We start from the raw sequence: 12,467 nt of genomic DNA, 5'->3' as shown, positions 1-12,467 counted from the left end.
GTTTAGCATGAAGAAAGATGAATCCATTAATGACATGCAGACAAGATTTACTCACATAGTCAACAACCTAAATGCTCTAGGTAAGGAGATTGACAATGATCAGCAAATCAGCAAGGTGATGAGGTGTTTAACTAGAGAATCGCAGCCAAAGATCACTGCCATAACAGAATCAAAAGATCTTAACAGCCTGTCTATTGCAACACTGTTTGGAAAACTGAGAGAGCACGAGATGGAGCTTCATAGACTGAGTGAAGCTGAACAGACTGACAGGAAAAGAAAAGGAATGTCTTTGAAAGCCCAAATGCACCAATCAAAGTCTGAACAAGAAAGCTGCTCAGATGAGTCAAGCAGTGAGACTGACGAAGAGTCTGAGATTGGTTTACTTGTCAAAAAGTTTAAAAAATTTCTGAAAAAGAAAGACAACAAGTTCAGAAAGCCATCAAGTTCTAAGACTCGTGACAGCAAGACAATCACCTGTTATGAGTGTGGTAAAACAGGACATATAAAGTCTGAGTGTTACAAGTTGCAAATCAAAAATAGGACTGCAAAGACTAAAGGCAAGGAACCAGCTCCCAAAACCAGAAAAGCATATATTGCATGGACTTCAATACTCATGAACCTGTAATAACTGCGATTTTGCAAATGCAGAACCCAGCCAGTCAAACACAAACAACGAATGAGGTGAGTTTCGAAATCATGATGACAATATAATACAAGTTAGAAGAACACGCAAACAATCATAATAGGACCGTATCATTACACAAATATTCCATCAAGAAAATATCACATTCAAAGGTCAAAATCACTCAAGGAAAATAAATAGATTTCACTGTAACATCAAATTGTCTAAGAGAAATTATCACCACACACGATACATATTAATAACAACAAAACAGTCACAATAAAATGCAATGCTATGCATGATCTTAGACTCTACTTCACAATGTGGTACCATTCTAACTCTGAAGTACTTGGTTAGGTGGCTTGATACTATGCCACCATCCCGGTGGACGGACAATTCAAATTGGCCCTGTCTTCATAGATCCCCTCAACTCAACCCAAGACACATATATGTGACAGTCGAGGTAAATGTGTGTTGTGTGGTAGCTCCCGACATTTGGAGTGCTACCTCCAAGTCACCTAGGAATTCCCCACCCGAATACCTCCAAGGTCTAACAATCTTGCATTAAGGCTCGACAGCAGACCGCCACGATCAGGCTCGTTCAGTTGTACTTCCCCAAAATCACTAGGCTTGTCAGGCCCTACCTATATGATAACAAAATAATATTCACTTCACAATTTCTCAATATTTATTTTCTCCCATCGTTGGCCTATGATACTCCATTAAGAACCGTCATCTCAAACACAAATTGAAATCACAATTATTTCACCAACTATGGAGTTACTTCAATATTCTCATCACAAATTCACAACATCACTATCACTAATCATATCTCATCACACAAACTCATCACAAATTTATAGTATTACTATCATCAAGCATACATCATCACATAGGCTTGTCACAAATTTATAACATCGTTATTATTAATTATACATCATCATAATCACATAAACGTATCAAAATAAATTCACTTTTTATTATCACATCACATAAGCACATCTAATCAAACATATGCATAAAATTCATTCAATATCTAATATCACAACAATATCAAATATCACACATTTAATAAAAATAAATCAAACATCACAATAATATCCATTATCACACATTTAATGAAGTTAAATCAATTAACACCTTATAAATATTTCTATTCCATATTTTAATCTCACAATTCCCATATTTTAACATTGATTAATTTATCACTCAAAGGGCTACAACCGTACGTAGCGAGCCCCGAATGAATCGTTGGAAAATACGGTTTTCCCGTTCATCTCAAATTATATTATACTCATGAATTCAAACGCTCTCTCACCCCTTACCTTATTTTGACGCTTTCACACAAGAATACGATTCCACGAGCAAACAGCCTTTTTCATTGACTCTTTGTCCTTCAATCGATCTAACTCGACAGTTTATGGGTAAACGTTAAAAATAAATTATGAGAAGATACTCTAAAAGATAAATTCGAAATTCGGTCAAGGAAAATTACCATAAATCAGAAATCCAATTAGTGGATAATATAGCCACTTTTTACACAGTTGTTTTGGCGTTGGTTTCACTCAATTCGGACTTACGATGAAGGAGAACGGTGCAAAATAACGAATTCTACGAACGGAGAAGTCCGGTATTTTAGAAAGAAATTAGGGTTGTTAAAATTCCAGAAAATTATGTTTAATTGACTAGTTAAATGAATGAAACAACATACTCAAATTTGGGTGAAAATGGAAAAAGTTTTCTGGAACAGTCATCGATCACCGATGTCAAACGATAGATTGTTGTTGGGTTGCTCATGGTCTTATGCAGCCAGACATTTTCTCTCTTATTTCTTTTATTTTAATTTATTAAGACAATTAGGGATTAGGGTCAATCCCATTAGTTTTCTTCTATGTTTTACTATTACTATTACTATTTTTATTTTATTTTTTTTTTTAAAATACAATTTCATTAATAAAATATTAATAATATTCAAAATTAATATTTTATAAAAAAAAATAATCAATCTTTTAAAATATAGTAATAACCAAAACTCTCATATTCAAATTAATTACTATAATTATACTTACTTTTCCAAATACTTACATTAGATTACTACCATTGTTAGAAAATATTTAAAATTATAAAATAAATAAATATAACATCAATACTTTATATTAAATGCTAAATCTTAATAATTATATATAAAATCACAATGTCATAATAAATATATAAAAATAAACGAAATCAAACACAATATCAATTCTCTCTCAAGATAATTATTTATAAAAAAATAACTAAAAATAGAAAATAGTTATAAATAATTGAAATATAACTACGTGCATACTTAACATGAGTCAAGTGCATAGAAAAATGTTACATTAATTGAGTACTCATATATACACGTAAAATCGCATAAAATCTTTTTCTTTAAAATATTACATTAAAATACTATTATTTTAAAAAAAAATATATAAAATAATAAAATATAATATTTATTATTTATATCGCTCATTTAATCTAATATTTATAAAACTAACACATCATAGAAAACATCCATATAACGAAAATTAATCACAAAATTAATAAATATATTTTTTAAAATAACTTTAACACCAAATTAATGATTTACAATTCTATTTCATTCATAAAATAATTTATTATAAAATTTGAGGTATTACACGTGTTCAGTTCACCGTTGAAAATGCTCTAAGGTCAATCTAATCACAAAAATGTTATATCATGCCACATCATACCAACACATGCAAACATAATTACAAACACACTAAATGCTTAACTACCCTTTTACATATGAAATTAAAACTAGTTTCACTTACTTAACTTTACATTTTTAATACTAAAATTATCTCAAAAATTGTTACTAAAAATGTGTTCTTTATATTTTTACAACAAACTATTTGTTTAGAAAACAATTGGAATAGATGATGTAATCAATTATTGTGGGAACAATAGCTTACTTACATTTTATTACTCATTTTGGATTGTGTATAAATCCACAATTAATTGTACACGCAACATTTAATGAGGAAGAAGAATTTCTATTTTTGTCCATTCTGTAACACTCAATTTTTATAATAAACTATTTTATTAATAAAATATGATTTTTAATAATTAATTTAATGTTGAAATTATTTTAGAATTTATGTTGATTAATTTAATTTATATGTATTTATTGTGGTGTGATAATTTTATACATATTTAATTTAATGAGTAGTATGAATTATAAATATTATATTGAATTATTTTATTAATTTTTCTAAAAATAATAATATTTTAGTGTGAGGGTTTCAGAGAATAATACTTCAAGTGATTTTACGTGTGTATGTGCATTGATAATAGTTAAAATATTTTCATATGCATTTGACTAGATGATAAATGTGCACATAATTATATTTTAATTGCTTCCGTCTATTTCTTACTTTAACTAATATCTTATAAATAACAATTTTGAATATAATATGAATAGTTTTTGGTATCTATTTTTTACTCTAAAAGTATTAAAATAAAATTTTGGTGTTGAAATGCCTTAAAATGCATATATTAGTAAGTATAGTAATAATTTTGAATACAAAAGTTTTTTTTTGTTGTTATTATTGAAATATTTTTTTAAAAATTCAATTACTTTAATTTATCTTTTTTTAAAATATTGATTTTGAAATATTCATAGTATTTCGCTTAACTTTCTTTATATGTGTGCTTGTTACGATGTGTCTATATTATAATTATCTAATTGTTTTAGCGGCTAACATAAAATATTGATGCTATATTTATTTATTTATTTTATCATTTTAACAATTCTCAAAATATAATAAATTTTTAATTTGATATTTTGGAAAATATTATTATAGTTGCAAAAAATTAAATTAAAGTAAGTATGTAATTAGTTGGGTCTTGTAAATAAAATAAATTACGGTAAGAAAATAAAACAGAGTTCAATGAATTGGGCTAATAATAACCTACTATCTTTAAATAAATAAAAAAGTCAAATATAACTTAATGTAATAAAAGAGAAAGTAGCGATACAGTACAAACAAATTGGGAGCAGCCACACGAGAAGCACAACTATCAAAATAGAATAGAAAATCAATGATGATGTCCCATGACTATCTCGAAACTTTCTCTGTTTTTGTCCAAATTTCATTATGTTCTTTCCTCCATTGATTCAGTCAATAAAACACAATTTCTGATATTATTAACCATTCCAACTTTTCTCTTAAATACTTGACTTCTCTATTTGAGGAATTATTTATTTTGCACCGTTCTTCTTCACCGTAAGTCCAATTTGAGTGAAACCAACGCCAGAACAATTGTGTGAAAAGTGTCTATATTATCAACTAATTTAATTTTTAGAGTGTCTTCTCATAACTTGTTTTTTATGTCTACCCATAAATTGTCAAGTTCGGCCAATTGAAGGACAAAAAGTTAAAGAAAAAAGGTTGTTTGCTCATGGAGTCGTATTTGTGTTTGAAAACGTCGAAATACGCTAAAGAGTGAGAAAATGTTTGAATTCATGAGTATAATATATAGAGATGAACAAGAAAATCGTATTTCTCAATGACTCATCCAGGGCTCGCTACGTACGACAATAGCCCTTTGAGTAATAAATTGATTAATGTGTATGGAAATTTGTGAGATTAAAATGTGGAATAGAAATATTTAAAAGGTGTTGATTGATTTAATTTTGTTAATGTGTGGTATTTGATATTATTGTGATATTTGATTTATTTTTGATAAATGTGTTATATTGATATTATTGTGATATTGAATATCGAATGAATTTGGTGCATATGTTGGATTAGATGAGTTTATGTGAGGTGATAATAAAATATGGATGCACTGTATGATATAAGATTATTTGATGATGATGTATGATTTATGATATGGATGTCATAAATTTGTGATAAGTTTATGTGATGATGATGTTGATGTATGATTGATGATAATGATGTTTTAACTTTGTGATGAGAATTTTGAAGTAACCCCATAATTGATGATATAGTGATTATACCAACGCATGCTAAAGATAATGCTCTTCATGGAGTAGTCTAGGCCAACGAGGGAAGAAAATAGATGTTGATAATTTTTTAAGTGAAGATTATTTTGTCATCATATAGGTAGAGTCTGACAAGCCTAGTGATTCAAGGGAAGTACAAGTGAATGAGTCAGATCATGGCTGTGACACCTTAAACCCCAAAATAATATTTTTTTTTGATTTAGTATATCACATTTCTTAAAGTACATATGAAACAATTCAAACTTTATTATTCAAATAAAACAATTTAATCTCAATGAACTTGATTTAACTACAAATTCTTATTCTAATTCCAAAAATTCACTAGTACTAAGGTTTTCATATAAAAAGTCATTTGTAATTACATAACTAAAATATAAATTAAAATTCTTAATTCCCGGTATCACCTATCAGAGCGGGTTTTCTCCGAAACTTGAACTTCAAGACTCATTAACCTGTAAAACTGGGATTTCGCAAACGCAGGGCCAAGCCAGTCAAACACAAACAATGAAGGAGGTTAGTTTTGAAATCATGTCAATAGCATAATAAAAGTTAGAAAAACACGCAAACAATCATAATAAATTGTATCATAACACAAACATTCTTCAAGGAAAAACATCACATTATAAAGTTAAAATCACTCAAGTAAAATCAAAGCATTTTACTAAAACATCAAATTATCTAAGATAATTTATCATCACACATGATACCTTTTAATCACAACAAAACAATCACAAGAAAATGCAGTGCAATGCATGAGCTTATATTCTACTTCACAATGTGGTACCATTCTAACTCTGATGTACTTGGTTATGAGGCTTGATACTATACCACCATTCCGGTGGACGGACAATTCAAATTGGCCATGTCCTCATAGATCCGCTCAACTCAACCCGAGACACATATACGTGACAGTCGAGGTAAACTTGTGTTGCGTGGTAGCTCCCAACATTAGGAGTGCTACCTCCAAGTCACCTAGGAATTCTCCCACCCGAATACCTTCAAGGTCTAACAATCTTACTTTAAGACTCGACAGCAGACCACCACAATCAGGCTCATTCAGTTGTACTTCCCCGAAATCACTAGGCTTGTCAAACCCTACCTATATGATGACAAAATAATCTCCGCTTCACAAATTCTCAATATTTATTTTCTCCCCTTGTTATGATACTCCATTAAAACCGTCATCTCAAACACAAATTGAAATCAAAATTATTTTATCAACTATGGGGTTAATTCAACATTCTCATGACAGTTTATAACATCACTATCATTAATCATACATCACCATCATCACATAAACTCATCACAAATTTATAGCATCACTATCATCAATCAAACATCGTCACATAAAATTATCACAAATTTATAACATCACAATTATTAATCATACATCATCGTCATCACATAGAATTATCACAAATTTATAGCATCACTATCATCAATCAAACATCATCACATAAACTTATCACAAATTTACAACATCACAATTATTAATAATACATCATCATCATCACATAAAATTATCACAACACATCCATCTTTTGTTATCACATTACATAAACCCATCTAATCACACATATATATCAATTTAATTCGACACCCAATATCATAATAATATCAATATCACACATTTAAAGAAATTAAATCAATCAACACCTTACAAATATTTATATTCTATATTTTAATCTCACAATTTCCATATTTGTACATTAATTAATTTATCTCTCAAAGGGCTACTGCCATACGTAGCGAGCCCCAGATGAATCATTGGAAAATACGATTTTCCCATTCATCTCACAATATATTATACTCATGAATTCAAATGATCTCTCACCTCTTATCTAATTTCGACGCTTTCACACACGAGTATGATTCCATGAGAAAACAATCTTAATTTGTTCTTTGACTTTTTGTCCTTCAATCGATCTAACTCAACAGTTTATGGATAAACGTCAAAAATAAATTATAAGAAAATACTCTAAAAACTAAATTTCAAAATTCGATCAAGGAAAATCACCATAAATCAGAAAACCAATCAGTGGATAATACAGATACTTTTTACACCATCGTTTTGGCGTTGATTTCACTCAAATCAGACTTACGGTGAAGAAGAACAGTGCAAAATAACGAATTCTGTAAATAGAGAAATCGGGTACTTTAGGGAGAAATTCAGGTTGTTAAAAATCTGGAAAATTGTGTTTAATTGAATAGTTAAATGAGTAACACAACATACTGAAATTTGGAAGAAAACGGAGAAACTTTGCTGGACAGTCATCAATGAACGGTATCAATTTTCTATTTTTTTTCCTCCAAGTGTGACTGGTTCTTCATCTTTCCTAATGTAGCCTTGTGCGGCTACTCTTCAGCTTTTATATCGTAGTCTATTTAAGTTATATTTGACCTTATATATATATATATATATTAGTTATTATTAACTTAACTCATTTAACCCTATTTTATTATTATTATTATTACTCTTACTATTATTATTATTATTATTATTATTATTATTATTATTATTATTATTATTATTATTATTATTATTATTATTATTATTATTATTATTATTATTATTATTATTATACGGTATTCTCTTTTCATAAGACCTAACTAATAACACATTTATTTAATTTACCTATTTGTCACTAAAATAATATCTTTCAAAAACTATATAAAAATTATTATTATTATATTATGAGAATAGTTAAAATAATAAAAATAAATAAATAAATATAACATCACTATTTCATATAAGCTACTAAATCAATTAAATATGTAATAAAATAAGTACAACTTAACAATCACACATATAAAAAAAAAAACTTAAGTGCAATATTATTAATATTTTAAAATCAATATATTACCCACTAAAAATATTAATTAAAGTAATTAAAATTTTAAAATTATATCAATAATAACTAATTCCTCATATTCAAAATTATTACTATATTTACTAGTATATGCATTTTAAGGCATTTTAACATCAAGAACATATTTTAACACTTCTATTATAAAAATAAATACTCTAAAATATTTATAATATATTCAAAATAGTTATTTATAAAATAATTAATTCAAGTAACAAATAGTCGTAAACAATTAAAATATAACTATGTGCACATTTATCATTTAGTCAAATAGGTATAAAACTAGCACATTATAGAAAACACACATATAACAAAAATTAATCCCAAAATCTATCAACATATATTATATAATAATTTTAACATCAAATTAATTATTAAAACTCTATATAATTAATAAAATAGTTTATTATAAAATTTGGGGTATTAGTAAATTTTTGGAATTAATTAAGAAATTCTAGTTAAATCAAGTTTATGGAGATTGTCTTTTTATAGAAAGAAAATAGTTTAAAGTGTTCCTTTTGATTTTTGAGAAACGTGGTATCTTAAATTAGTTATAAAAGTTTTTTACTTTCTTGAAAACAAATTTTCATTATCCGCTGTGAATTTTGTTTAAAAAATTTAGTATAAATTATTATATATGTTATTTTGGAGTGTAGGATGTCACACAATCTCATTATCGCTTTTTTTTTAACAAATTAAACACACTCTAAGAAATTACGTATGTGACACCAAAAACCAAAATATTGTAATAGTAGCTTTTTTAAAATGCTTTAAGAGGCAAATTCGCAACAGAAAGAAAATCACTTAAATAAAAGGTTAAATCTCCTCTCAAATTTCGTTAAAAAATCTAAAATAATAGTTTAAGGTATCACATTCAAAAAAAATACTCACCGTTACTCTAAATAATATTAGATGTCCTTACTATAACAATAAAATAGAGTAAACTATTCTTTTTTGTAAACATACATTGTAAACATCCTAGTCAAAAGACACACTACAAGAAAACATTTGTATACCTACGGAAAATTAGCCATGGATCGTATTCCGTGGGTAAATTAATTGTTATCTACGGAAAAACCGTGTGTATTGTTGTATAAAATAATCTGTGGGTAATTTTACCTTACCTATGGACAGTTCGTGGGTAAAGATAAAATTCGCCGTAGGTAATAACAGTTTTTCTTGTAGCGACATAATTAATTATAAGATTATACTTTATTGACAATAATTTTATAAAAATATATTTCAACTCAAGACTCGATAAAATACAATAGAAGACTTCTCACCAATATAACCTATCAGAGCATCGATCACCATCTGACAACCTGAAATGTGTTTTTGCAAATGCGCACACACAATAAACGAACGAGTGAGTTTTAAAATAATGTTGATAGTATAATATAAATAAGGAGAACGTGCAAGTAATCAACATAGAGTTGTATCGAACACATACGTTGTATCAAAATATTCAAGGAAATAATAACATATTATAACTTCAAAATCACTCAAGCTAAATCAATATCTCATTCAAATATCACTAAGATCATACATCACACGTTCTTATCATAAAAATCAAATATTCATGAACAACCATCATAAAAATCAAAGCTTTCACCTCACATATCATGAAGATCATATATTCATAAGCAACAATCACAAGCAAGACCGTCTTAATGTTTTTGGAGGAGCGAGTCGAATCAAAAAATTTGGGTCCCTAATAAAAAAAAATGCAATTTTAAAAAATATAAATTATTTAAATATATTATATTTTTATAGAATGAAATACCAAAAACTCCAACTATTTTATTTAAATTCATTAAAATAACTAAATTGTAAATAACATCTATATACAATTTCAACCTAATATTGACCTTCTTGCTATTTAGAAAGAGTCATCCTTCTAACATTTTTTCGAAGCAAATCAATAATAGATCTAATAGATTACCCACAAGCGATCTAATAGATTACCAAAAAACGGTCTACTAATATCATTGTAAATCACAAAATCAGTAACGAGTTCCTAAAACCTAAAATCCTAACATCAGATTAAACCCTACTAGATAACGAGTTCCTCAAATAGTAAATCGATCCTTTTAAATAAATTGATTTCTGAAAATCAATAAATCACAAAATCCTAACATTTGATAGTGGGTGATGGCGCCTAGTAGGCTATGACCATTGTCACAAACTAACAGTCGTGGGGTGTGGAGAGGAGTTGAGAGAAATTAGGTTTAATCTTTGTTTAGAGAGAAGATATACTCTCTTTAGACTGGGTGTTTATCATGGACATAAGGTGTGCAAATATTAACTTTCTTTTTTTATATAATTCATAAAATATATTTTACCCATTTCTTTTATTTTTCTAAAACAAAACCAATAATTATCAAAATAAATTTTTTACACTTCTTTTTTATATATATATATATATATATATATATATATATATATATATATATATATATATCATGATGTAAATTTTGATGAATATTATGGAATGGCTGATATTTATATAGACGTAAATTTTTATGAATACTGCGAATTCAAATTGAGTGTGGTTGATTTGTGATAATCGAATAAGTATGAGCTAGATGTTGGAGATTTTTGGAGTTAACATTATTTTGTCATCATATAGAAAGGTCTGACAAACCTAGTAATTTTGGAGAAGTACAATTGAATGAGTTTGATTGTGGAGCGCTACAGTCGAACTGTAAGGTAAGACTGATAGACCTTGGTGGTATCTTTGGTGGAGAATTCCTAAGTGGATTAGTGGGCTAATCCCTAAGGCTGGGAGCTACCATGCAACACATCAGTACACCGACCGTCGAGTACATGTATCTTAGGTTGAGTTGAGGGGATCTATGAGGACTTGGGCATTCATGAATTGTCCGTCCACTCCTCTAGTAGCATAGTATCAGGTTTCCTAACCAAGTACTTCAGAGTAGAATGATACCAAATGATGAAGAATTATAGAGTATAGGACATGCATACTATTTCATCTTTGTGACTATTTTATTGCGATTGATTTGGATTAACCTTTGATATTATGTTCTTGAGTATTTCTCATGCTTGTGCCATTTTGACTACTCACGTGTTCTTCTCGTTTATCTACTCACGTGTTCTTCTCGTTTATCTTATATTGTTACATGATTACGAAACTCACCCTTCATTGTTTGAGTTTGATGTTTGTGATGGACGTAGATGAGCTGCAAGTTGTAAAAGATGACTAGAACCCCCATAGTTTTGTAAGCCATCTTATCTTGAAGTCTTTTATTATATGCCTTTTTTTACAGCATTTTTTAATGTCTTTTTTATTTTGGAAATTCCTGCTTTGATAGTGACATCGGGTTGGGACTATATTTGAATTTATTACTAAACTTATTTACTTGTATTTCAAAAGAATTTTGTTGTCTAAATTTACGACTTCGAGTTGTTAAATTTGATAGATATTTTTAGATTAATGTGATGTGTTAAGTGATTACGTGATACTCTTTATCTTGTTGAAAAATATAATTTACTTTCAAAGTTTTTTATACTACCATCCATTTTGTGTCCCTATTTGTTGTTGTAGTTGATGTTGGTGGTAAGTTCATTCTCATATTTTGATGTTATACAAACCATTATCCTTTTTTCAATAACATTTGTTTATTCTTATTTTACGTATTACATCTATTAGATGTATGTTAAACACCAATTGTCTAATATTCCAGTGTCCCCATCATGAATATATGCTTTGCATAAATGGTAATTGTAGTTGCTTACATTAACAGTTAAGTTTAAAAAAAAAAAATTTATTATGTTTAAGCCTTTATTTTTCTTTATTCATAATAATATTGTTCTTTTGTATATAATTTCTCTCACACTTCCATATATTTCTTTCGAGCTTTCAATTTCTTTTATTATCTACAAGTGTGTTAAATGCTATTATGAAAGTGTTGTTAATTTTGTTTGCTTGATATATATATATATA

This window comes from Cicer arietinum, chromosome 3 (assembly GCF_000331145.2).
Source record: "Cicer arietinum cultivar CDC Frontier isolate Library 1 chromosome 3, Cicar.CDCFrontier_v2.0, whole genome shotgun sequence".
In the NCBI taxonomy this organism is placed as follows: Eukaryota; Viridiplantae; Streptophyta; class Magnoliopsida; order Fabales; family Fabaceae; genus Cicer; species Cicer arietinum.
This window is presented reverse-complemented; position numbering follows the sequence as displayed.